This window comes from Sorex fumeus, unplaced genomic scaffold (genome assembly GCF_029834395.1).
Source record: "Sorex fumeus unplaced genomic scaffold, SorFum_2.1 ptg000063l, whole genome shotgun sequence".
Taxonomy (NCBI): Eukaryota; Metazoa; Chordata; class Mammalia; order Eulipotyphla; family Soricidae; genus Sorex; species Sorex fumeus.
The window spans coordinates 26,890,025-26,912,427 of record NW_026606120.1 but is presented as its reverse complement, the minus strand read 5'-3'; the positions used below and the strand labels follow the sequence as shown (position 1 = coordinate 26,912,427).

At 38.9% G+C, this 22,403-nt stretch overlaps 1 pseudogene; it reads right to left on the bottom strand.

Moving 5' to 3' along the window:
* The window catches only part of LOC130035596 (contactin-associated protein-like 3), a 197,505-nt pseudogene that overhangs the window by 72,388 nt on the left and 102,714 nt on the right, over positions 1-22,403 (bottom strand).

Genomic DNA, 22,403 nt, shown 5'->3' with positions numbered 1-22,403 from the left:
TCCAAGAAAGGGGGATAGGGAGGGAAAGAGATAAGAGGAGGGTGTGAACATTGATCTGTCTGCACTGATGAGATTCTAGATCTAAAGTTTTAAACCCTGTAACTACTCTCCATAGCTAAGGAAAATGCAGAGAGGGCTTCAAGAATTACTGTTGTTTGTCTCTCAAAAAAGGGAAAATTTTAAGAACTAATGTTTGTCCAGGAATTTTATTAAAGAAAACACTGTTTTATTAAATATAGCCACACATCAATCAATGTGTCCAGGTTGGAGTTTCCCAAGTAAATAACACAATTATTGCCACTTATAGTGATGGAAACACAGACAATATTGATAGCGGTGGTTACATTTGGATTAGGATTGAAATTTCCTATGGAAATAGAGTATGAAAACCTGTTCTTAACGTGAATGCACATATGTACTAATTGTGTACTTGGAGAAAAAAATATTTATTGCATACCAAAAGACAATAAGCTTATGATCTCTTACTACTGATCTAGAAACCTCAGGCCCTCATTTTATTTTTCAGTAGAGAACCACAATGAAGTTAATTTAATTATTAGGAAAATATTTTTTCACAAGTGAAAAAAATCTATTATCTCTCATAATTGTATTCATATTTGTTTAGATCATAATTAGATCAAAGTGAGATATTATTTTAGCTATCATTCCTTAATCACTAACATTCAGCAGGTATTGAGTCATTGATTAAAACATCTGCTAGATGTGATGAGGGATGATCCAAGTAAGAAATTGACTGTTTAACACAAATGACTTTGACCAAATCTCTCAACGTTTAATTTCTGATTATTCAGCCCATTTCCAATGAAGAGTAGTCCTGTAAATTCTAACCTGACACCATTATAAAAAATAGAGGCAAGTGAATTTACTCTGGTTGAATTTACCTTGTGTTTACGGGGTTATTTACCTCCCTATGTTCAGCAAGATGCTGTGGGCTCCTCTGTGGAACTGCCAAAATGGGGACCAAGGGTTCTTATCTCAACCCAAATTCCTAAATTTCCATCCATATCAAACTGGACCATGTCAATTCATATGCTGCCTTCTTTCCACACAGTGTAAAATTTATTAAATAATTTTAAGGAAGAACTCTCAGAAATGAAACATAACCTCTAATAAGAAGAACTGGTGGTGGTTGGATGTGCTCATTTTTATATCATGCTCTTTACTTAAAGTCCCAGGGAAGGTATGTATTAAGAAATGACAACAGTGCTATACAAATAAGGGGAAGCTAAGACAAAAGCCAATAATTAGAAAACCATGAGAATTTCAGGACTCTACTAAGAGAAATCACTGTCACTGTCACTGTCACTGTCACTGTCCTTCCGTTGTTCATCGATTTGCTTGAGCAGGTCCAGTAACGTCTCCATTGTGAGATTTGCTGCTACTGTGTTGGGCATATTGAATATGTCACGGGTAGCTTGCCAGGCTTTGCCGTGCAGGCAAGGTACTCTCGGTAGCTTGCCGGGCTCTCCAAGAGGGGCGGAGGAATTGAACCCTGCTCGGCCGGGCCGGCTGTGTGCAAGGCTAACACCCTACTGCTGTGCTATTGCTCCAGCCCACTAAGAGGAATAAGTGGGTCTAATCATTTACTGGTCAGACAAGTTTGGTTAGCTTTAAACTTGAGAGAATTATTTTTCAGGAAAGAGAATGCCGTTCAAGACAGAAGAAACATAATCAACTGGAGATCAAGAGATCTGTCTTAAAGCAGTCTGACCATGTACTCATTTCCTCTTTCATAAATGTGAACTGGAGATCATTGTACTTACCTCCAGGATGCTTTTAAATATTAGATAAATTAAAATTTGTGGACAGATAGTAAATTCCAGTATGTTATCATCATAAAAATTTATCATGAAACCCAATAACTTGTTTTGCTACAGAACTCAGAAACTCAAATTGGCTCAAATTTAAACAGGGTAAGTTATATATTCTAGATTTTAAAAAAGAACACTTTATAATTTTTTTCAATACTTACTATTGCTTGGGCTGAAGCGATAGCACAGTGGGTAGGGCGTTTGCCTTGCACGCAGCCAACATGGCCGACCCGAGTTCGATTCCTCCGTCCCTCTCGGAGAGCCCGGCAAGCTACTGGGAGTATCTCGCCCGCATGGCAGAGCCTGGCAAGCTCCCCGTGACGTATTCGATATGCCAAACACAGTAACAAGTCTCACAATGGAGACGTTACTGGCCCCGCTAGAGAAAATCGATGAACAATGGGAGGACCATGACGGTGACTTACTACTGCTTACCTTCTATTTTTTCTTGTCTATTTATTGATGTATTTCTGTAAGCTGTCATGACATCATTAGAAATTAAAATTTGTTAAAAGTATATCAGACAGGTTTGTTCCTTGCTGGGAAAGCCCATGTTATCTCTTGAACATTTGTCTCTTTCTTTCTCTTTCCTCAAATTTGTCTAAGTAAAACTATTTTTAAAGCAAATTAGACTCAAAGATTGAGTCTCTGTTTTCTGCTATCATTTTTACACCATATGTTTGCGCAGATGCATATAAACATAGTTATGAGAAGGAAAATCGGAAAATAATGAAGAAGGAGCACAAGCAGTTTGCAAGGCTTACAGGAATGGCATGTAGCACCTGTGTAACCAGTGTGCTGGCAATCGCAAGAGAAGGTGTCCCAGGACTGAGAACATACAACCCCATGTTCACAATAGCTGGGCAGGCACCTAGAAGAAGACATACACACTATTATTGCCCAACTCCATCAGGAGTTATATGCATCTTAGTACTAATCCGCTGCTAGAAAAATTGGAGGAAGATAATGAACTCAAAAGAAAGAACAAAGATAACTAGTTTTGTCAACATGATTTCCTAACATAACACCACCATGGTCTAATAAATTTTGTAGAGTCTACCAAAAATTACATACTGGGAATAGATACATTCTCTGTATATTGTATTATATCAGGAAATAGGCTTGCTTTTCCTAAAATGTAATAAAATTAATTTCATACAGGACCACGGTATAAATTGTTTAGAGTGACCATACACAGCACATGTTACTAGCCTGCATCTCTGTATGTGTAGTATAGTATAAGTATAGGAAAGAAAATATTATAAAATATTCTCCCTTTTGAGAACTCTCCTATAGAAAAGCACTTGGGTTGAATATTGACCTATTTTGGCCAATGGTACATGAGTACATTGCTTTCAGCAGTGGACCAACTCTCATTTCATTCTTATCCTATAACCCCAGCCATATGAAAAAAAAACAATGCAGACTTATATGGTAAATATATGCTTACGGTGCACAAAATTCTGAGTTATCTCCCCAGCACCAAGTGGTTCACTGAACACTGCCAGTTATAGCCCTGGTGAACCACAAGCACCACTGGCACAAGTTTCTCCAGAAGCATCTTTTTTAAAAGAAACTTAGGCTTCAGCCAATCAAATGACAAATAGCACAAATGCATAAGAGGACTATAAACCATCCACCTCCACTGACCGCAGATGACTAACTTAACAAAAGCCACAGAACTGTGAATTTAACCAAGAGGATTTTCAGTCATTATGTTTTACGGTACTTTATTGTGCAGCTAAAGCTAACTGCTCTATGAACCTACCATTAGAATTTGATGCCCTATTGATTTAGTACATAATTGCAAATTTTAAGAGAAATAAGAAATGAAAAACAAAATATTTCAACAAAAATGAACCAGTGGAATACAATACAGAGCCCCAAATTAAAGTCACCAGAATATGGACAGCCAATTCACTTATTTATGAGGTGGGGGGCCCACAACTGGTGGTAGTCAGGTCTTACTCCTGGCTTTGTGTACAGAGATGACTTCTGGTGAGGCTTGGGTGTATGGTATGGAGAATCAAGCTGGGTGCTTCACATGCAAGGAAGCATCCTTAACTGCTGTACTCTGTTGCACTCTTTCTCTCTGTCCCCACAATTTTACTATTTTTTAAGGAGAGCATGAAAAACAGTTTTGAAGAATTACTCTTGGCTTTGTGTTCAGAGATCATTTCTAACTATACTGAGGGGACTTTTTCTGTGTTCTGTAGTGAAGCCAGGCCAGTCATGTGCAAGGCAAATGCCATAGCAGATGTACTATTTCCCCAGCCGCTGTCAATTTATGACAAATAGGCTAAGAATATACAATGAGCAAAGGAAATCCTCTTCAACAAACACTGTTGAGAAAATTGAACAGCTACATTTTAAAAAGTAACCAGATAAATATTTAACATCAAAAGGAAAAATAATTTTAAATGGATTAATGGTGTGGATTAACTCCTAAACTATACATAAGAAAATACGTGTTACACACTAGATATTGATACATACTAGATATTGATAACAGATATTTGCAGTCTCAATTTTAATATCAAGGGCATCAAGAGTTAAAATAAGAGTGAAAGTAGTATTAAATCAAAATATGAAAAGCTTTTGTATGGTGAAAGAAACTAGTACCAGAGCAAAAAGGCAGCCTAATAATTGGGAAAAGATATTTTATACATCATGTACCCTACAGACAGGTTTGTATATAATGCATGAAGGAATCACACAACTCAACTAAAACAACAAAAATCAACACAATACAAAATGGACATTAATCTGCATAGACTCTTTTAAAAGTAAAAAAAATATATAGGAAGAAAGAAAACTAAAGATGGCAGTGTGAACATGCAAAAGTGCTCACTCCTTATCATCAGAAAAATGCAAATCAAAATCACATTGAGTTCTCACTGCATATTTGTGACAATGACCCTTATCAAAAAGCTCTGCAAGAGCCATAGAAAGGCCAGGGGTGGTCTATTATATCAAGGAGGCATGGGACCTCTGGCACCACAAGGACAAGACAAAAAAAATTTTTTTAAAGATGAGAACTAGGGGCTGGAGAGATAGCACAGTGGGTAGGGCATTTGCCTTGCACGCGGCTGACCCGGGTTCGATTCCCAGCATCCCGTATGGTCCCCTGAGCATCGCCATTCATTCATTGCACACAGCTGACCCAGATATAATCCCTGGCATTCCATATAGTGCCCTGAGCACTGCCAAAAGTAATTCCTGAGTACCAAGTCAGATTACCCCTAAACATTGCCGGGGTGTCAAAACAATAACAACAAAAAACTGCATCTCTAATGATTGTTAAAAACATTTACGGTGCACGGTGGACAGGAAAAGAGACCTTAATTCAGCACTAATGCATAGAAAATAGAAAGTTCAATGAGATGCCATTGCATATCTTATAATATGGATATTGTAATAATAATGATAAAAAGAAAGTTTAATATAGCTCAGTGATAGACTCTCACTTTGCATGTGTTAAGGCCTGGGTTCAATCCCTGGCACAAAAAAAAATAAATAAATAAACAAAATTGAAACTTCAAATTAAAAGAAGGCAAACAAGTGATGGTGAAGATAATGTAAGCTCCCTGTGACATATTCGATATGCCAAACACAGTAACAACAAAGTCTCCAATGGAGACGTTACTGGGCCCACTCGAGCAAATTGACGAACAACGGGAGGGCCTTTACCTTTACCTTTACCTTTACTGACCACCCAGCAAGTGTATCACTGTCACTGTCACTGTCCTCCCGTTGTTCATTGATTTGCTCGAGCGGGCCCAGTAATGTCTCCATTTTGAGACTTATTGTTACTGCGTTTGGCATATCGAATACATCATGGGTAGCTTGCCTGGCTTTGCCATGTGGGCGAGATACTCTCGGTAGCTTGCTGGGTTCTCCAAGAGGGGCGGAGGAATAGAACCCGGCTTGACCCGGCTGGGTGCGTGCAAGGCAAACGCCCTACCACTGTGCTATTGCTCCAGCCCTGCGAGTGTATATACTAGAGTATATATCCTAGAAAATTGAAGATTTAGTTGCAGATAACAACTTGTGCAAAAGCATTTGTATCAGCTGTAGCCATAACTCAAAACTCTAAACATTCATAACCTAAATTTCATAACAACATTTATCAGCTGATGAATGGATAGCTATATTTGGTATGATTTTACAGGATACAGTATTTTTTAGCAAATATCGATAGCACAGTGGTAGGGTGTTCACCTTACACGCGGCCAACATGGCAGACCCGAGTTCGATTCCTCCGCCCCTCTTGGAGAGCCCGGCAAGCTACCGAGAGTATTCGATATGCCAGACACAGTAACAACAAAGTCTCCAATGGAGACGTTACTGGGCCCGCTCGAGCAAATCGAAGATCAACGGGAGGGCCTTTACCTTTACCTTTTATAGTGATAGCTACTTTTCCTAAAAGCATAAAGACAAAGCGCATGTTCAATTTTCTAATTTACAATGTGTGTTCCCAAACCATTAATTATCTTCATGTGATTTATGATTTTTAGTGAAAATAAATTTGTACTGAAAAACACCACCTTGCACACAAACTTGACGTGGTTCATAAAATCATGATTTGCTTTTATACCCTCCTAATTTCAATTTTATTTCCAATAGGTTGGGTCTGGGGAGATGGTAGAGCAGAAAAAAGTTGTTTGCCTTGCATGCACTTGATCCAGTCTATGCCTGGCAGTCTCTGTGGTCCTCAAGAACTGCCAGGAGTGACCCCTGATAGCAGAAGAAGAAGTAAACCTAAACTTTATCGGGTGTGACCCCCAAACAAACAAAAAGAAACAGTGACCATGAAATTGCTGATACTGAAATGTATCACATAGTAATATTCAAACAGAAAATGTCCAACAGAAAACTATAATTCAATCATTTAATAACCAAAATGAGCAAATACAATGACAAGAAGATCACTATCTTCCCAAGCATACAAAAATACAAACTATACACACATTACGAAAGTCTATGCTGATTGCAACACTGGAAACATTTTATAATTATTAAGAAGACAAAAGATATTGACCTTTCATGAAACTTGCTTGTCAGTGAATGGTCATGGAGAGTACTATGCTAAGTGAAGTGAGTAAGAAAGAGAGGGACAGACATAAAATGATTGCACTCATCTGTGGAATATAAAATAACACAACATGAGACTGACACCCAAGAAGAGTAGAGACAATGTCCAGGAATATTGCTCCATAGTTGGAAGCCTGCCTCATGTGCTGAGGGAGAAGGCAGTTGGACTAGAGAAGGGATCACTGAATCAATGATCGTTGGCAGGGTCACTTGGGATGGGAGATGAGGGCTAAAAGTAGATAAAGGACCAAACGTGATGGCCTTTCAGTATCTGTATTGCAAACCATAATGCCCATAAGTAAAGAGAGAGTAAGAGGGAAATTGTCTGCCATAGAGGCAGGGGGATGGGTGGAGCATTGGAGGGGGTATATTGGGGAGATTGGTGGTGGAAAATGTACACTGGTGGAGGGATGGGTGTTCTATTACTGTATGACTGAAACTCAAACAAGAAAGTTTTATAACTGTAGCTGACAGTGAATCAATAAAAAAAAATGGAAAAAAATGGTACTGACCTTTTTAAGAAGAGTAGTAGGCAAATATTTTCTCCCAGTCTGTGGAGTGCCTTTTTATTCTGGCAATGATTTATTTTGTGGTACAGAAATTTCTTATTTTGATAAAATTCAACTTGTTTAGTTTGCTACCATTTTCTTGTCCAATGTCAATAAGTCATTGAAGAAGCCTCTAGATTCAATGTCATGAAGGGTTCGTTCTATGTATAATTTATGAATTTGAGTCTCAATATTTAGGTATGTGAGCTATTTTTAATTGACTTTTATGCATAGTGTGACATAAGCTATTTTTAATTGACTTTTATGCATAGTGTGACATAAGATTCATTTTTCTCATCTGGCTGTTTAGTTTTTTTCATCAATACTTATTGAAAGGTGGTTAAATGTACCACTTCATGTTATTAACTCTTCTGTCAAAGATATATATATATATATATATACATATATATATATATATATATATATACACCTGATGACTGATCTTTGGGCTCTCAATTGCATTTTATTGATCTGCATCTGCCATTTTCCCAGTGCCACACTGTCTTTATTAATATAACTTCATAGTATGATTTAAAACTGGAATGAGAAATGTTTCCATCTCTTTTATTGAAGGTTGGAGAGTTATGCCATACAAATTTCAACAGCGCCATTTTTCATTTGTCTCTTTAAAATTTTTCATTTGTCTCTTTAAAATGTCATGGGTATTTTCATAAGGACTCCATTGCTTTGGGTACGGTTCTCATTTTGACAAAATCAATTCTTCCATGATCAAGGAATATATTTCCATTTTTTTGTGTCTTCTTTAATTGCTTTTAGTAGTGATTCATAGTTTCTTTATATAAGTCTCATATGTCATTTCTTGTGTTAAGCTGATTCCTAGGGACTTTATTTTGTGATCTGCAGAGGCTAACTGTGAAGCACTTAAAAAACTTAACAAGAAAAATACTCCAATAAACTTCATCCAAAAATAGGGAGAAGAGATAAACAGACACTTCCTGAAGAAAGACATGCTGTTGGCCAGTGAGAATATAATTAAGAAAGAAAAAGTTCTGCAGCAAGGGGGCCAGAGAGTACAGTGGGTAAGGTATTGTCTTGCATAAGACCTATCCAAATTCAATCAGAAGCACATTGAATGGTCCCTGAGGTTTCCAGAATGATCCCCGAGTGCAGAGCCAGAAGTGTGCCCCGAGCAACATCTCAAAAAAAAAAAAAACTCTGCATAACAAATCGGCAGAGAAATACAAATCAAAATAAAAAAAGAGATATTGCCTCAGACCTGTAAGACTGGCCCAGAGGGGGAAAAAACAAAAGCAGGGATGGCATAGATGTGGGGTCAAAAGGAACTGATACTCACTGCTGGGAATGTCAACTGGTTCAACCCTTCTGGAAAGCAACATGGACACTTCACAGAAGAAAGAGTTGAGAACCAGAGAGATCAGCAGCAGCAGAAGAAAAAGCACATTCCCTGCACATAGTCAACCTGGGTTCTATCCCCAGCATTCCATAAGATCTCCTGATAAACACCAAGAATGACCCCTGAGCAAAGAGCCAAGAGTAACTCTAAGTACAACTGGGTGTGATCCAACCCACATCCCTGCTCAATAATATCTAAGACTTGAGCTTTCATAAAACCTGGAAATTTCATTTCTTGACATTTCCCCCTAAAAATTCTACTCAGAAAAGACATTTGCATTCCTCTCTTCATTGAAGCACAATTCGCAATATTCCAAAAATCTATGAATTATCCAAGTGACCAAGAACAGATAACTGAATGAAGAAACTTGTATATATTCACAATAGAATACTATTTATCTATAAGAAAAGACAAAATCATGATTTTCTGCTAAACTGATGGAGTATCACGCTGAGTGAAGTCAGCTAGATGGAGGCAGATACAGAATGGCTTCTAGCATAAATAGGGTGAAAAGAATAGAAAGGAAATAACAAATGAACTAATGCAACAGAATCTGTAAACTGGTCTACATAACTGAGCTTTCTGTGGTTGGAAAACAGTAAGAAAGGAGGACTGAAGGGAGAGAGAATGGTGGAGGAAACGTGCACTCTGGTGGAGGATGAGATCTTTGAACACTGCACACATGAACCCCATTGACAGGATTGTGAATCATGGTGAATTAAAAAAACTTTTTAAAGAAGAAAAAAGGTTTCCATGAATAGGTAGTATCCTTAGTCGATAGTATGTTCATTGGAAGAGCATGGAGAGCTCCATATCCTTCCTAGTCTCGTCAATCAACTTCCATAATCATTGCCAATTAGGAAAGGTAAAACAAATGTCATTAAGAACAAAGTAAGAAAATTAAAAGACGAAAGGAAGCCTCTGGCTGTTATATGATTTCCCTGTTCTGAATTCTACATAATTCACACTCCCACATACTAAAAATTCTATAGATGGATCTGAAGAACTCGTTTCACTTTCTCTTAAAACACACAGAAATATAAGAACTGGATTCAGACCAACTTACTTAAGTTTAAAGGAAACTAGATATGGATATTTTGAAATTTAAATATACTTATTTTTTTAATTTTCATTGATCTCACAACAGTTTTTCTACCCCAAGGTTGTGAACTCTAAGGAAATTTGGTTTGTGCCTGTGTTTTCATAAGTGGAATACTTTGTGTCAAACTTTAATTTCTGAGTAGTTTTCCTAGGTAAATGTATAAAGAGGAACCCTTACTTTCTAAGTCTGTATATTACAAAAATGTAAATAAATGAGTAGAATCAAGTTCAATGAAGCTAATAAAAGGTATTAAATTTAGTTCCAAAATAATTCCACAAATATTGTTTAATTTATATTAGTCCTACTCTTCAGTGTCCTTTATAGTAATTACATTGCACCTTTTCCTTTGGCCTTAGGCCTTTGTGAAAGATGTATTCAAGCAAGTTCAAGGAGTTAAATTTACAGCAAAAAGCTGGGGCAAGAGCAACTGCTCACCATCTCTCCCCCATCCCTATATCATAGTTCTGTGTTGGCCATTGCACACTGTGACCAATCTGGGACTGTCAAGCCATTATAGAACCTGTAGACAACAGACAGGACTACGGAGTGAAGATGGGACCGTTCTATATCTCCTACAGGGAAGAAGTGGGATGAATTTCTAGACCTGGCCTGAGACCTTGTTTCCTACCAGAGTCCCTGATTTTACCCCCCACAGAAGTCAGCTTAACAAAGGTGAAATGATGCAGCATCTTGAAAGAAAGCTAAAGTTGCTATAGAGGGGCTGGAGTTATAGTACAGATTATAGGATGTTTGCTTTGCACAATAGCAAACAACTAAATCATCCCATATGGTCCCCTAAGACCCACTCCGAGTGATTTCTGAGTGCAGAGTTTGGAGTAAGACCTAAACAAAACTGATCGTGGCCCCAAAACAAAACAAATCTCCTATAGAGACCCAGGAAAAAGGTTAGGGAGATGGATGTTCGTGGTTGGCTCCCTATTGGTTTTTTTGAGAAAAAGTTAGGTACTGAACATCAACATTACACATAAACACTCTTCTACCTGACTTTACCAAATAAGAATGAGAAAACCAGATTTTGTGCCCAAATTGGAAGTTTAGCTCCTTAAGAAAATAAAAAATAACTCTTTATTTCCAGAAATTATGGGCCAGACAACTTGTGTCCTTCAGTAACTGCTCTGTTGAGAGCAGTTATTTTCGAGCTTCAGCTCTTTGAGAGCAGCTATTTTCTGGATTCTATAATGATGCATGATGCCTTCCATATCCTGAGTTTCCTCTTTTCTAGAAGAAGCAAACACACACAGGAGAAACAAGATGCTAAATAAAGAGAGAGAAGCTAAATTGGAATGTGACTGTGTCCAGACGTGTGAGTAACCGCACTTATGCTTATATCTTAGCAACGTTCCATTGTCAAAGAAGACCAGCATGTGGTTTCTCTTTACACAGCCAAAATGGGATCAGTCTGCAAAACTCTCCAGGAAAAGAGAAATCATGGCATCTCCACACCCAGCAAGGGCCAAACTGTTTTCTGACCAATGACGTGGAAAAGGGCAATGAAGGCTGGGGTCACACTGACCTTCGAAAAGCATTAGCCCTAAAGGTAAAGTGAGTCAGGCATTTAATCATGTAATAGGAGGATTGTAAATAATAAAGAGTAGGCAACATGGAGCAACAAACACAGATTTATAGATGGGGATCAGGTTTGGACAGAAGAAAAACTTGATAAATCACTTTGCAACTGTGCAAGGTTGCAGGAAAGAAGGAATAGAAACAGGATACTCTTCTCCAGAATGAGGGGAAACAACACTCAGTTCTGAGGTAAAGCTTAAGAATATGCCCTGTTGGGGGTATGATGCCCCCAGCAGGTCGGTCTGTACCTGTGAGGCGAGTGCATCAGCAGCCTGACGGCACCGTCAGACTTTCAGATACCCCAAAATTGCTGCTGTGCCTTTGGGCAGACCCCAAAAGCTTGGGGCAAAGTTTACCAAGACAGTAAATGGCCAAAAGTTAGGTATGTGGGAGACACACCAACAAACCACCCCTGGCCCAGCTATATAATTGGAGGCATGGCCTCTCTGGTTCCTGATCGAACTGATTAACGGCCATGATCCTAGAGACTCAGAAACAAATCTCGGAACCCAAAGACTTTTGGCAGAAATGTGTCCTATTCCTGCAGTAGGTTACTGGTGCTGGGCCACTTCAGGTGGGAATAGGTTTTGTGCCTTGGCTGTTCCCCCTGGCAGCCTTGGCTGTTCTCCCTGGCGGCCCACCATCCTCCAGAGGCCACTGGACAGTCAGGTTTGGGCCTGCAGTGACGAGATACATGGGGCTTCACCAGACGGTGGTGAAACCGGCCCTTTCCTCCCCATCCCAACGAGACCCTGAGTTGCCACCTACGAACAGCCTCTCTGGCTCCTGATCAAGCTGGCTCCTGATTAAGTTGATTAATGGCCATGATCCCAGAGACTCAGAGACAAATCTCAAAACCCAGCAGCTTTTGGCAGGAATGCATCTGGACCATATAAAAGGTGGCTGCCACCTCAGAGCTTATAGGAAAGCCAGGTATGAGCTGGTGGTGACGGGGCAACTGTAGTCTCATGGGAAGGGGGATGGTACCGGCTCATTCTTCACACCCTACCGAGGTCATGAGTTGCCCCCCACAAGCGGCTCTCCAGCACGGCCATGGCTCCAGAGGCAAAAGGACTTAGTCCAGAGTCCGGCAGCTTGTGGCAGAAAAATTAATGGACCATGCGTTAAACTATGGCACCATGCCTCCCCGGGAGGGAAAGGGTGTTGCTCCCTTCCACCTCCCATCCCTCCCCGCCCCCTCCCCGGCAGCAAGGTGGCTGCCGCCTCAAAGCTTATAGGAAAGCCAGGTGTGAGCCAGCGGGGACAGGCAACTGCAATCTCATGGGAAGGGTGGTGATAACGGCTCGTCCTTCACGCCATACCAAGGTCACGAGTTGCCCCCAACGAGTGGCTCTCTGGCTCAGCCATAACACTATATGCACAGAAACCAATCTCGTAATTATCTGGCTCTTTGCAGAAATCCAAAATCGGGGCCGCGTGACATTATATGATTCTCATAACCAGTTATAGAAAACAAAGTATTTCACAATGTCAGCAATTCTGATTGTTTGGGGGGAAATTCTAAACATTAATGGTGCATTTTTTGTTGAAATAATGAATGTAATCAATGTAGAGAAGAGTTAAATAGAAATCATCTGCTTCACAGGCATTGGGAGGACTGGGAGGGGGTTATATTCGGGTTCTTGATGGTGAAAAATGAGTACTGGTGAAGGGAAAGGTGTTTGATCATTGTATGACCGAGACATAAGCCTGAAAGCTTAGTAACTTTTCCCACAGTGATTCAATAAATAAATATAAGAAGAAAAAATAAATAAATAAAATTATGAAAAAAATGTAATTTGGAGTTCATGCCCAATTTACCAGCTAATCAGTGGCTGAATAAATAGCAGTACTCTACATTAAAAAAAGAATAATGCCCTGTTAAAGTTCTTTTCAACTTTGAGATTTTTCTTTCTATAATATTACTGACTATAAAAAAAATGAATAATAGAAAATGTTGACTCTAGTCCTCAAAACTGTGCTCTTCCCCCATACTGTTCCATTGAGAGATACACACCATGATCCAACCAGAACTGAAGAATTACTCTTTTGGCTCGACTCATTAATGATCCATCATTCACAGTCATGAAGCAATCAACTTGTGATTCTGCTCACCTAATACTCATAAATCGCTCTATAATTTGTTTACAGAATCTCTATTCCCTATTTCAAACTCCCAATCTTCATGATTCAGACCAAAATATTTCACCCTTAAATAAGCTGCCTCTTGTGTTCTTCTCTGCTGTCTTCACTAGCATCATCTTCACCAGATGTCAGAGTTTTGCTAAATAGTATAAAGGGGGACCTGGCATTGAGCCCTTCAGAGATATTTTAAGAACGTTAGGTCAACATGTAGAGCCTCAGATGGCTCCCAGGCCTCTGTGGTATACCTCTGTCATACTAGTTAGTACCATCTCCCATGTGCCCTCGTCTATTCCTGTAAATCAGCGTTGCTAGTGTAGAAATCTTTAAATGGATCAAACTTAATTGCCACACTTTGGGCTTCGATACAAGGCTCTGCCTTGCTCTGGACTGCTGGCTTCTCCCACTTGATTCCCACCCACATTTTCATCAAAGTTTAGGTGTGTCTTAATAGTGACATATAGTTCAAATCAGAGAACTGCCCCCAGATGCTTACAACCCCCAACTTATTATTATTCTATAGTGGCAGCTTTTATTTTTCGTGTAAAGAGAAAACTATATTTAGTTTTTAAGGTAATAGAGCCTTAGTGTCTACTTGGATAGTAGTGTCATGGATGGGCAAAATCTTGCTTCACTGAAAAGCATTTTACAAAGGCTAGCAGCAGGCCAATGGCCTACAGACCATTTTAAACAAAGACTAGTAGTGATATTCCAATAAATTCTCACTCTGGACCAGGCAGCAGGGATGACACAACTGAAGTAAAATGCATCTTCTTTACTATTTATTTAAATGAAGTAAATTGTTGTGTCTTTTTGAAACATTGGAACACTGCAAAAGCACTGATGAAGAGATTCCATTCTTTTAATTGAATTAAAATAACTAATAAAAATGGGCTGGAGAGATAGTACAGCGGTAAGGCATTTGCCTTGCACGCAGCCAGCCCAGCCGAGCCGGGTTCGATTCCTCCTCCCCTCTCAGAGAGCCCAGCAAGCTACCGAGATTATCTCGCCCGCACAGCAAAGCCTGGCAAGCTACCCATGACATATTAAATATGCCAAACACAGTAACAACAAGTCTCAAAATGGAGACGTCACTGGGCCTGCTCAAGCAAATCGATGAACAATGGGAGGACAGTTTTGTTTGTTTGACAGATTAAAAAACAAAGAATACCATGATTTATCTAAAAACATTTGGGGATAATATTTTTAAATAAATAGATGGGGGGCAGAGAGATAGTGTAGTGAATAAGGTATTTGCCTTGTACACAGCAGACCTAAGTTCAGTCTCTGGCCTGTCAGGGACCCTGCAACCCTGTCAGGAGTGATCCCTAAAACAGAGCCAAGGAACAAGCTCTGAGCACCACTGGGTGTGAAAGGAAGGAAGAAAGGAAGGAAGGAAAGAAGGAAGGAAGGAAGGAAGGAAGGGAGGGAGGGAGGGAGGGAGGGAAGGAGGAAGGGAGGAAGGAAGGAAGGAAGGAAGGAAGGAAGGAAGGAAGGAAGGAAGGAAGGGAAGAAGGAAGGAAGCACAATTACAATTAGATGTGGCTTCAAAATCAAAACAAATGAACAAACAAACAAAAATCACCTTTAGTAGCTATGTCAGACATCAAAAAAGTGAGTAGCTCTTTCATACATAAAGATTTGTGATGCATCTCAATTTTTGCTTAAAGGATATAACTTCATATTTTATATATCTCCAGAGATTTCAGCATATTTTGCATTCCATTTTATGAATGATATAGAAAGCTTATTTTCCTTTTTTATGTATCATATACACATATATACATATGTATACAGTGTAGCAGTGAAATAAAGGTAGATACACTTGGTGGGTGCTAAAGGATCTTTGCACACAAGAGGGAAATGTGGAGTCCCAATGTGAGAGAAATACTGTACATCACATGCTGTGAGTATTCTCTGAGATTCAGAAAAAATGACAATTTGGCCTCTCCGAGAGAACTGGGACTTCTGATCGTTCTAGCTATTATAGCCCCAGTGTGTGCCTTACCCTATCTCAGAGTTAACATCTCTGACCCTCTCTCAATACCAAGATTCAGGATTCTATATGTGGTTCTATAATTTACAGATGATATCAGTTTCTATAACTGAAATAACATGCCTAATATTAGCTCAGTGAAGAAATCCTATTAGAACTGAATTTCTGAAAACAAATAAGAATAAACACATAAGCCATCATAACATATGAGACAGAGCAAAAATAATACTAAAAGGAAAATTTTTAACAATGAAGTTTTACATTAGAAAACAAAAAGAAAATAAGTTCAAGTAAATGTTAAGGAATTAGGAGAAAAATGTTAAACTTAAAGTCATCAGAAAGAATGAATTTTTAAACTCACATGATGTCCCAAGACTGAATTAAAAACAAGTAAACAAACAAACAGAAAGCCTTAACACGCTAATACAATAATACTATTGAAAAATAAATCATAAGTCTCTCCAAAACAAGTTTGTGTGCAAATGGATTTAAGGGTAAATTCTACTTTAAATAAAACCCCATCTTTAAAATACTAAGATCATGTGGGGGGCCAAGGAGATGACTTTGAGACCCAAATTTGATTCCCAGCACCACAAGGTCATCTAGCGCTGCGAGAAGCGAAACAAACAAACAAAATCAAAGCCCCGAAGATATGCTTTCTATCTTTCTTAAGATCTTTAGGAAATCTGAACAGGAATTCTTCCAACTACTTTATGTGAGGAAAACACCAAAAGACAAAAACCAAAAGCAGAAAGAGCTAAAAAGAAAAAAAAAGAAAAGAAGAGAGAGAGAGAGAGAGAGAGAGAGAGAGAGAGAGAGACTGAACATCAATATGCGTATAAAAACCTAGATGCAAAGATTTTCAATAAAATGTCAATGAGCTGAATTCAACAATACATTAAAATTATCATACACCATAAACAAGTGGTATTTATTTATTTTTGGGATGTTAAACCATATCAAAAAGAAAATTTTTTTAAAAATCACATGATCACATAAATAGATGTTATTTATGATCAAAACATAATGAAGTGGAAGGTATTCCTCAATATGGCAAATGCCATATATAGCAAACTCAGTAAATATCACACTTATTTAAAAACAAAATGCTTTTCCTAAGAAACAACAAATCAACTGTGTGCATTCTTAGCACTATTATGAAATACAGTAGTCAAAGGTTTCAGTCAAAACAGTTAGCTAAGAAAAAAAAATTAAAGGAGATTTCAAGTTCAAAAAGTAGTTAAGTATCACATTTTATAAATAACATGACAATATGTTAAGAAATCCCTGACAGTCACCATAATACCACTAGAAAAAAATTTTCAGAGAAAAAATATGTATAATTCAAAATGTTGCATTTATAGAGTAAAATAAGAAACTAAAAGAGAAACCAAAATCTATATCTCATTTACTATAGCATCAAAAATAAATATTTAATAGTAAGTTAACAAATAAGGTTAAAGATATACATAGTAAACTACAAGTTACCATAAAAAGGGGAAGCTACAAGGAAATGGAAAAAGACTACATGTTCATGGTTTGAAAGAACTGTCATTGTTAAAATGACCATTTTACCCAAAGCTATAAATACATTTAGCATAGAATAGACACTGATCAATTTGTGTGAAGCCACAGAAACTCCAATGAGCCAAAGAAATTATGTGGAGAAATAAGATGAAGGGCACTGCATTCCCTAACTGTGCATATAAAAAGCTATAGTATCAAATCAGTTTAGTACTGGAACAAAGGTGGATTCTCAGACCAATGGAAAGTTAACTTATAGCAAAGAAGGAACAAAAATGTCTCAATAAATTATTTCTGGAAAACTGGGTTAGCCACAGGCAAAAGAATCACAAAAGTTGACTCAAAATGCATCATATAACTAAATCTATTCCAAGAATATAAACCATTCATTGAAATTATGTATGCACAGCAATTTTCATTACAGCACTATAGAAAATAACAAAAATCTGAAAACCACTCAAGTGCTAAATGGCAGATGAATAGAGAAGTTACAGTACGGGGTTGTGATGTTCAAAAGCTATTTGCATGAAAAACACTAACAGTATTGCAAATCCTGGTACCTCAATAAAAGTAATTTTAAAAATCAGCCTGTCAAGGAGACAGGCCTATCGAGATATCTATTAGGGTTGTGGAGGTGGGGATGGCCTTCAATGGACTCTTCAGTAGACTGCTGTTTTGGCCAGTATCCCATTCTGTACAAGGTTTTCAATATCTCTTGTGTTTTCAATATTCTGTTGTGAAATTATAAAATTGTTTTGTCTTGGTGTCATACCGAGGTTAGAGAGAGACCATCTGTGGTATTGAGATAGAACCCATCTTGGTCACATGCAAAGAAGTTTTCTTACTCACTGTACTATGTTTTTTTTTCTTCATGTTTAGCTTGTACTTATTTTACCCTTTGGAAGGGTTATCAGGTGATGATAAGAAAATCCACGTTTCCAGCTCTTGATTTGTTACTTAGTCTGCTACCCAAATTTGAAAACCTGTATATGTAAATAATCTAGTAACTCCTTACCTGTCAGTCAGGCTACAGATGTCTATTTGCAGGTCATGGAAACTGCCCAGATTCCCCTGCTGTACTGCAATGAGATCCACCTCCTTGTGGCTAAGGGAGATGAGCCGCATGCAGCCCTGAAATCCAGGATTTCTGCATCCAGAGCCAGAGTTGCTATCAGGACAGCCTAAAAGGGCAAACAGACACACACACACACACACACAAACACACACACACACCACAAAAAAGAAAACCGTTACACCACAGTGTTTATTGTAGAAACTACCCCTGGGAATTACACTCCTCTTCCCTTTGGAGCAGGACAGAGTGCTAGGAAGTTGACAGGAACAAGAGTTTCTGGTATTGGTAACATGAAAAATATAAACTAAGGCCAAGTTTATGGAATGACCAGAAGAAGGTAAGGGGTAAAAGTATAGAGTTAGTGAAAATCTGTTTTAAGCAGAACTTGGTTTTCTTTTTAAAAGCATAGGTTTCCGTGCCCATGCTCCAGACAGTTCCTCGCACCCAGATCCACCCAGCCTGCCTGACCCATGCCATCCTCCAGTGCTTCCTGCATCCACCCCATGTGCCAGATGATTGACCAGACGCCAGTGGCCATTCCCCCTTTTACACTGCAGTCAGCCTCTCAGACCAGGATACCACCTACAGCCTGGCAGGGGGCATGGCCTCTGTGGCAGGGGGTGTGGCCTTTACAGTAGGAGGTGTGACCTTGGGGTGGGGCCAGTAATCTTCCCCATTCCTGGCACCCTGGAGTCACATCCCATTCTTCATTACCTAATTCCATGAAGAACATCCTAGCTATTTCAAATACAATAGGCCAAAAGTCCACTAGTCTATTACAATTTCACCAAAATACCAGTGAACATAAGAAGCCACACAAGCTCATTATAATAAAAGATCACAGGTTCACCAGAGGCCTCACATACAGAGGAGCACCTGAGAGGAAGGACTTATAGAAGGTGGAAAACGTGACCACCATCAAGTGAGCTCATCCAGAATATTTTCTCGCAGCAAGAGGAAATAATGATAGTGAACTAGAAGGCCCCACCTCCATATAACCACGACAATATAAAGAAGCAGCTCAAATTCCCACAGGAGGAAAGGATTAAGAGAAGAGTCCAGAAGCCTCAGCAGGCGTTACCCACAAATACAATCTCTCCGGTAAGGGATTTAGAGATGAAATGTTGAAGATGTTCAATGAACTCAAGGAAATGGAAAAGGCATACAGTAAGTTAAAGGAGGACATGAAAGAAAGAGTGGAATGACAAGAAAATACAGGAAGAAATGAGAGCAGAAATTAGAAAGCTACAAACAGAAGTGTCACTAATAAAGGATTTAGTAGATGAAATAAAAAGTCAGTGGGTGCCCTCAAACATAGGATGGCTACAGCCAAAGACAAAATCAGTGAGCTTGAAGATGAGCTACAGAAAGCTTACAGGCAACAATAAATGCTCGAGCGGGCCCAGTAACGTCTCCATTGGAGACTTTGTTGTTACTGTGTCTGGCATATCCAATACTCTTGGTAGCTTGCCGGGCTCTCCGAGAGGGGCGGAGGAATCGAACTCGGGTCGGCTGCTTGTAAGGCGAACGCCCTACCCGCTGTGCTATGGCTCCAGCCTGGGCTGGAGCGACAGCACAGCGGGTAGGGCATTTGCCTTGCACGCAGCCAACATGGCCGACCCGAGTTCGATTCCTCCACCCCTCTTCGGAGAGCCCGGCAAGCTACCGAGAGTATTCGATATGCCAGACACAGTAACAACAAAGTCTCCAATGGAGACGTTACTGGGCCCGCTCGAGCAAAACAATAAATAATGGGGAAAAAAACCTCAAAACAGCTCTGGGGTGAATCAGAGACCTAGGGGGTGAATCAAAGAGAAACAACATTAGAATAATTAGAGGACCAGAAGGACTGGGAGGCAACCCCAATGAAAAAGCCACAGTTAAAGATGTCATTGCTGGAAAGTTCCCAAAGCTGGAGAATGCAGGCATCCAGATTCTAGGATCCGAAGGGTGCCAGCTAAAAGAGACCCAAATAAAAAGACTCCAAGACATATCATAGTCAGAATGATGGATGCCACGGATAGAAACACAATACTACAAGCAGCAAGGTCAAAGAAGAAAATCACATACAAAGGAGCATCCCTTAGATTTACAGCAGCCTTATCAGAGGAACCTTTCTAAGCCCAAAGACAATGGTGAGATGTAGTGAAAAAAACTCAATGAAATGAATGCCTCACCAAGAATACTATATTCGGCTAAACTCTCACTCAAGCTTGAAGGAACAATACACTATTTCATGAATAAAAAACAGCTCAGGAACTTCAGACTCAAAACTAACGTTAAAAGAACTAAATGAGCTACTGTAAGACAAGAAAAAAATCCTATAAGCACAAAAAAACTCTACAGAAAGATGGCACAAATACGCATGGCAATAATAATCTCTCTCAATATCAGTGGTGTAAATGCACTAATTAAGAGACACAAAGTGACAAAAATGGATTCAGAAACTGAACCCAACATTCTGCTACTTATAAGAAACACATCTGAACAGTCAGAGCAAACACAGACTCAATGGTCAAAGGATGGAAAACAATCCTGCGAGCAAAGAAATCCCTCAAAAAAGTTGTGGTGGCCATCCAAGTATCTAACCTCATGGATTTCAGGTTGAGAAAGATTAGAAGAGACAGTGAAGGCTATTCTTAATAAACAATGGATATGTACAGCAGGAAGAAATCACAGTCCTAAACGAATACACACCTAATGAGGGACCAGCGAAATACTTAAAACAGCTGCCAACAGTTTTAAGTAAAACATTGCTAGCAACAAATAGTTGTTGGAGACTTCAGCACCGCCTTGTCACCTCTGGATAGATCAAGAAGATCAACACTCAGCAAAGAAACATTGGCTTTGAAGGAAGAGATAGAAGAGAGAAGGTCTACACAGGACTTTACATCGTCCCCAAAATGAATGCACATTCTTTCCAGTGCACATGGAACATTTTATAGAATAGAGCACGTGCTGTGTCACAAAACACACCTCAACAAAATCAGAAAGATAGACATCATATAACTATCTTTTCAGACCACAATGCACTGAAGATAGAACTTAATCATGCACAGACGCAGAGAACCAAATCACCTGGAAATTAAACAACTCAATGCTGAACAATGAGTGGATCAGAAAGGTAATTAAGGAAGAAATTAAAAGCATAAAGAATGACATTACCATGATACTGAACTCAAACTAATGAGCAGGTTTGATAAGAGGTACTAAGTAGAAATTGTTTGAAAATAAAATGAAATAAAAATAAATGTCATAAATTGAAAGTGAAAAATAAATTTTATTTATTAAAATTCATGCTAAATACCTAACTTCTGTGTGTCTGTAGGTATGCTCAGGCATACTTTTAAAGAATTTTTATAACAATTGTTTTGCAACTCTAAGATTTATATTTACATTTAAAATATTTTGTTGAACTGGACACTTCAGTAAATATCATAAAGAATTAAGAACTATCTTTATTGCCATGTCAATGGAAACTATGAAGAAAAATATATAAGAATACTCCTTGTAGGGCGTTTGTCTTGCACTCTGCTGACCTGGCTGACCTGAGTTCAATTCCTCTGCCCCTCTTGGAGAGCCCGACAAGCTACCCAGAGTATCTCCCCCACACAGCAAAGCCTGGCTTCCCATGACGTATTTGATATGCCAAACACAATAACAACATGTCTCACAATGGAGATGTAACTGGGCCCGCTCAAGCAATTGATGAACAACGGGAGGACAGTGCTACAGTGCTACTCCTTATAGCATCGATTTTTTTCAATAATAGTAGTTTTCACAACTTCTGGTACAGTCCTTGACTGTCCCATTATAAATTACAAACCACAATATCTACATGGTTGCTTTGTGTTATTCCAATGGAATTTGCAAGAAAACAATGTTCTTTTAATAATGATAAGAAAGGAGATGCTTTAAAATAAAAATCACAGCAAGATGGAATTTAAACCTTCATCCATCCCCTGCTGTGGGTTAACAGAATCTTGAGAATTGCCACACGCTGCCCTGAGTTTACCTCTATTAATCACAGCTTCTTGTACACTGCAAGTTTAGAATGTAAAGGAGTGGACATTTAGGAAAAGGACTATTACAATGATTACAAAGAAACAATCATGGGACTGGAGCAAT